Genomic DNA, 6,000 nt, shown 5'->3' with positions numbered 1-6,000 from the left:
GTTCATCCTTCAATAGTTTCCATGTTTTGGGACTTTTCTTATACCACACTTATATGGCCATCAAACAGTAAGAATTGCTCTCTACTGATCATTCTAAGCATACAAACAAGGTATGCACATTTCTAATAAATAAGTCAGATGAGGTATGTATACCTAGTATAAATTATAATTATAGTTTATAATTAGTATGCTCCTTTTGTATTGTTCTTACCTTTGACTCCCGTTTTAGTTACTTGGTGATACATGATGGTGGAAAGATCAACATACCAAGTAATTTTTCTAGAATTAATACTTTCCAATTGGACAATATCAGTTGATTGACTAGCTATATTTACTACAAAATCATGCTTGTGTTTTAAAACTAATTCATGAAAGTGTGTTAGGTTGTCGCTTACATGATGATATCCTCGTAATAATTTAAATATATTTTCTATAATTTTATATAGTTTAGATAAATTGATCCTCTCTAAAAAGTTTTGTTAAGTTAGGCACCTATTTAACATAAGAACTATAGCTTTCATTGTTTGGGTGGTTTCTCTGCAGAAAGTATTGGATTACTTTATTTCACCAAACTTATTAAACACAACGATCAAAATGCAACACATGTAATTTGGTTTCTATTTGAGCTAATGTCATCTCGCAGAATTGTTCATATGGTAATTAAATACATGTGCTTCACACTTGTAATATGAGGTTGTATTTATTCTTTCACCAACTAATTTTATAGGTTTCTTTTAGTATGCGAAATATTTGAGCATATCACATGTACGCAACCCATTCATACTTTCATATCTTTGCATTAACTTTATGTGCAGTGTTTAGTAAAAAAATATTTTTCAACTGTATCTAGTGAAATAAAGAACTGGAAAGGCATGTCTTTATTTGCTACATCTCTTATATGACAAAGATAATATTCCAACGTATATATATGTTCAGATCTTTTACATACTATGATAGATAATTATTAAGGTAATTTAGTAATAATATTTTTACCATAACATGATGTATTTCATTGAAAGCAAAATTGGCATATATCCTAACTAGCCTTTTTGTTGCAGATGAACTGTTTCAAGATTGAAATAGTTATATATGTCTTCTTGAAAGTTAATTTACTTATGCCTATAATTATGAAGTAATAATATTTTAAAGGCTCGAGTACGAGTCCTAGTGAATTTTGGGCTATTATGCCAAAGATTGAGGGTAAGACGATGGGTTCAAGTCCCAACGCACTATGTTGATGAAAAGACGTTGGATTCAAGTTCCAACGCATTATAGCCTAGCATGCCTTTATATGGGTAAGACATTGGGTTTGAGTCCTAATGCACTATATTAATAATAATAATAACTAAAGAAAAAATAATGTAATTTTCATGAAAAAGTATGAAGCTTGTCCCACTTGATTTGCTCCATTTTTTAAGTGAATGTGATAGCAGTGCGTGATAAGTCTAAATAAAAATAAGTGGTTGACCAATAAATGTGGGCGTGTGAAAGGCCAAAATAATAATAGTTATCACTATGGTAATTATAAAAAGGGAGAAATTCTTTGAAGAGAATATGACTTGTGATAAACATTGAGATTGCATACTCATTCCTGAAAGTGAATGTGAAAATATATATATATATATATGATAAAGATTATACATAATAATATATTTGTACATAGTTGGATAAATACTACAACTCACCTCTAAGGGAGGTTTGAGACAAAGAAAGATAATGAATATTATTGTGTAGTTACATGAATATATCATTGGTCGCATGCATCTGATGCGCCAAAAATATTTTGTCATGCCTTATGAGAGTTATTAAAAGCAAAATTAAAGTAAGAAATTATTTTGCTTATGATGATTTTGAACATGACAATTATTATGATATGATTCTCTTTGTGAAGGAGACATTCATAATATTGATGGTGTGACAAAAGATCTTGTAGTACAAAAGCAGTTAAGAGCTCTGAGAGAACTAATTTGTTACTACCCGGATAAATGAAATTGTTCATGACATTAATATTGTAGTAAGTCTCAAAAGAAACATTCTGATTTACAAATATATTAGCCAAAGTGGTTGGCATATTGCGACTATAAATAAAAAGAAGATTGAATATCTATATATTACTATAATCATACCGGGTAAATATGAAAGGTTACCTAACTTTTCTTCTATTTGTACTACACAAGTATAAGCATGATGATGCAATCACAAGCCACAAGTAAACTAGAGGTTTACTAAAATAAATATTAGTTGGCATGACCGGTTGACCATCTCGGTTCAGTTGTGATGCGAAAAAATTAACTGAGAATTACATTGGCATATATTGAAGAAATATAAGATTCTTCAAGAATTCTCTTGTGCTGCTTATTCTCATGATATACCAGTTAAAGTTGGGATTGAATCCCTTGATTTCTGGAATGAATAAAAGGTGATAAATATATGGGCCTAGTCACCTTCCATGTGGACCGTTTACTATTATATGATTTTAATAGATGCATCTATTCTATGGTCACATGTTCATTTGTTATCAACTTGCAGTTTGGCCTTTGCAAGATTGATTGCTCAAATTATTAGAGCACAGTTTCAGAATATAAATTATGATGATTTATCTTGATAATATTAGTTTAAATCCAAGTTGGTTTAGCAGAAATTGTATGCCTCAAATTATATCTAAACCATTGGTTATGAGAACAAAACTACCAAAATAAAATTTAGTATGTGATGTATTATTTAATATACAACAACACTTGTATGCATCTAGCCAATTTATGATAAGTTCTCCCTATCATAATCGGTTCAGGGTTAGGAACCAAATAATTTTCATCTAAAAATATGAATGTGCTATATGATTTAATTATTCTACCATAATGTACAAAGATGGATCCCCAAATAAGGCTAGGGATATATGTTGGTGATCCCAACAATAGGGGGGAAAAATGAGCAGATGAAAAAGTAATGCAAGTAATGAATTATTATGAGTACATCTAGATCCTCGTACGAAAAAATATGAACTTGAAGTTCAAGTGATAATTCATTTGCAAAATATTGCCAGGCATATTTGCTGACCCAAAGCTAAATGTCATATTCAGCTGCTAATGCTCCAAATAAAATAAAGTTCATAATGAATAGAGTCTATGGCATGCATGAAGCATAATAGACTAATCGGTTCCAAAGATAAAACTCCTTGGAGAAGGAGATGAGCAAATGTTCAAGATGGTCATAATAAGGAGGCAAGTACTCTAGAATAGCACCACGACATAACACTTCATAAGACCTCATGGGAGAGGCTCAGGTACCTGAAAATAATAAGATAAAGAGATCTCAATACGTTATGTCTTTATTGGGTAATAGTAGAACCGATATAAAATGATCGTCGACAATATTGTTAATATAATGTAGCGCTCAATATTATTAATATTAACGAGAATCTTGAGCTCAAATCTATCATGAAATTTGGACAGATAAATTGATTGGCCAAATGAAAAATACGCAATAAAAATTGATTTCACATAAAAAATATAAAGTTGGACGGATAGTCCCAACACCTGAAAGTATAAAGCTAGTGGAGGTATAAATGTATTCTTGTGCAGAAAAAAAGGTCAAGTCGATAGACATAAAGACGACTTGTGTCACAAGAAGACTTGTAAATATCCTGACATTGATTATATAGAGACATGTTCTCCTGTGGTGGATATCGCTATTTCAGATTTTAATCTGGCAATACAAGAAAAACGTGATATGCGTCTAATGAAAATCATTGAAGGATTTAAATTGTTCTGAATCATATTAAGGTTTCCAAGAAATTTATTAAATAAAGCATCAAAAATCCTTATACGGATTGAAACAATCAGGGCGCATGTGGTATAATCGCCTGAGTGAGTACCTGTTGAAAGAAAGTATCAGAATGATTTAATTTGTCCTTGTGTCTTTAAAAAAAAGATCTCGATCTAAATTTGTTATAATCACTATGTATGTTGATGATTTAAATATCATTGGAACTCCTAGGGAGCTTCCTAAAGCAGTAGAGCTTCCTAAAGTAGTAGACTATTTAAAGAAAAAATTTGAAATGAAAGATCTTGGAAAGATAAAATTTTGTCTTGATCTACAAATTGAGTATGTGAAAGATGGAATTTTTGTCCATCAATCAGCATACACTAAAATAATTTTAAAGCGATTTTATATGGATAAAGCACATCCATTCCGACCTCATGAAAATAATGAAGAGTTTCTTGGTCCCGACGTACCATATCTTAGTGGAATTGGTGCACTAATGTATCTTTCTAACATTACAAAGTCTGACATAACTTTTTCAGTTAATGTCTTAACAAGATATAGCTCTGCTCCTACAAAGAGACATTAGAATGGAATCAAACACATATTGCGGTATCTAAAAGGGACTACCGATATGGAATTATTTTATGGCAATGATTGTAGTCCTGATCTTGTTGGTTATGCTGATGCTGGGTATTTATATGACCCACAAAAGGTTCGATCTCAAACAGCCTATGTATTTACATATGGAAGCACTGTCATATCTTGGTGATCGACTAAGCAATCAATCGTGGCTATTTCATCTAATCATGCTGAGATAATTGCTATTCATGAAGCAAGTCGAGAATGTGTATGGTTGAGGTCTATAATACACCTTATTCGAGACAAATGTGGTTTGAAGTGTGAAAAATTACCCATAATTTTGTATGAAGACAATGCAACATGCATAGCCCAGTTGAAGGGAGAATTCATAAAAGGGGATAGGACAAAGCACATTTCACCAAAGTTATTTTTTACACATGATCTTCAAAAGAATGGTGATATCAATGTGCAACAGATCCGTTCAAGTAATAATATGGCTGATTTGTTCACTAAATCTCTACCGACGTCAACCTTCAAGAAACTAGTATACAAGATTGGGATGTGAAAGCTTAAGGATGTGAATTGATGCTCTCATTAGGGGGAGTTAATACACATTGTACTCTTTTTCCTTTACAAGGTTTTGTCCCACTGGATTTTTCTTACAAGGTTTTTTTAACGAGACAAACAAAAGGCGTATTTCTAAACATGTGTACTCTTTTTCCTTCACTAGGATTTTTTTTCCCATAGAGTTTTTTCCTAATAAGGTTTTAACGAGGCACATTATCTATAGACATCCAAGGGTGAGTGTTATAAGAAAAATTAAATTATGGTGGATGTCTACTCTTCCTCCATGATCTTCTCAAATGCTTAATGACATATTCAATGACATATTTCTATGCTTAATGACATATTCAATGACATATTTTTCTTCACTTTTCATGCCTATATAAAGGCCTTGTAATAGATAGAAAAATACATACAATTGAAGAAGAAAATCTCTTCATTCTCTCTATCTCCATTTCTTGTTCATGTTTTACTAAATTGCTTTTATTTCATAACAATATTTCTTATTCATATTTTACTAAATTGCTTTTATTTTATAACATTTATTACTTAATACGTGCCTTCTTAATAAGCTTCACCTGACAACAAAAATATATGCATTTTAATAAAGATTAATGACCATGGTTTTGATAGGACGACTTTGATTCGTAACAAAAATCTCCTATTTTTATTTATTGATATCATGTGTTATTTTTTTAAAATTATCATGTGAAAAAGGTCACAAAATTAATATAACTATTGTAATTGACTACAAAATTGATCTTTTCCTAGATAACATACTTTGGGTGCACTCGCATGAGCCTTTACCTCTACCGTTTATCATTCATTAAGTTTTCCTTTTTGATCAATTTTCTTTAAGATTTAAGAAAAAATAAAACAAATTATACTTGAATAAGGTCAATAAAAAGATACCTTCTAATCAGGCGTAACAGAAAAATACATAAAAAATATACTCACAATGAATAATTTTTAAAAATAAAGAAACTCAGAACGTTTTGTGCAATTAATTTTTTTTTTTGTTTTGAAAAAAGAGATCGGTTGATTTACTTGATAAGAAGATAGAAACTTTGATGATGTGGTGAAGAAAAGACC

Source organism: Nicotiana tomentosiformis, chromosome 6 (genome assembly GCF_000390325.3).
Source record: "Nicotiana tomentosiformis chromosome 6, ASM39032v3, whole genome shotgun sequence".
Classification (NCBI taxonomy): domain Eukaryota; kingdom Viridiplantae; phylum Streptophyta; class Magnoliopsida; order Solanales; family Solanaceae; genus Nicotiana; species Nicotiana tomentosiformis.
Note: the sequence above shows the minus strand (reverse complement) of the source record.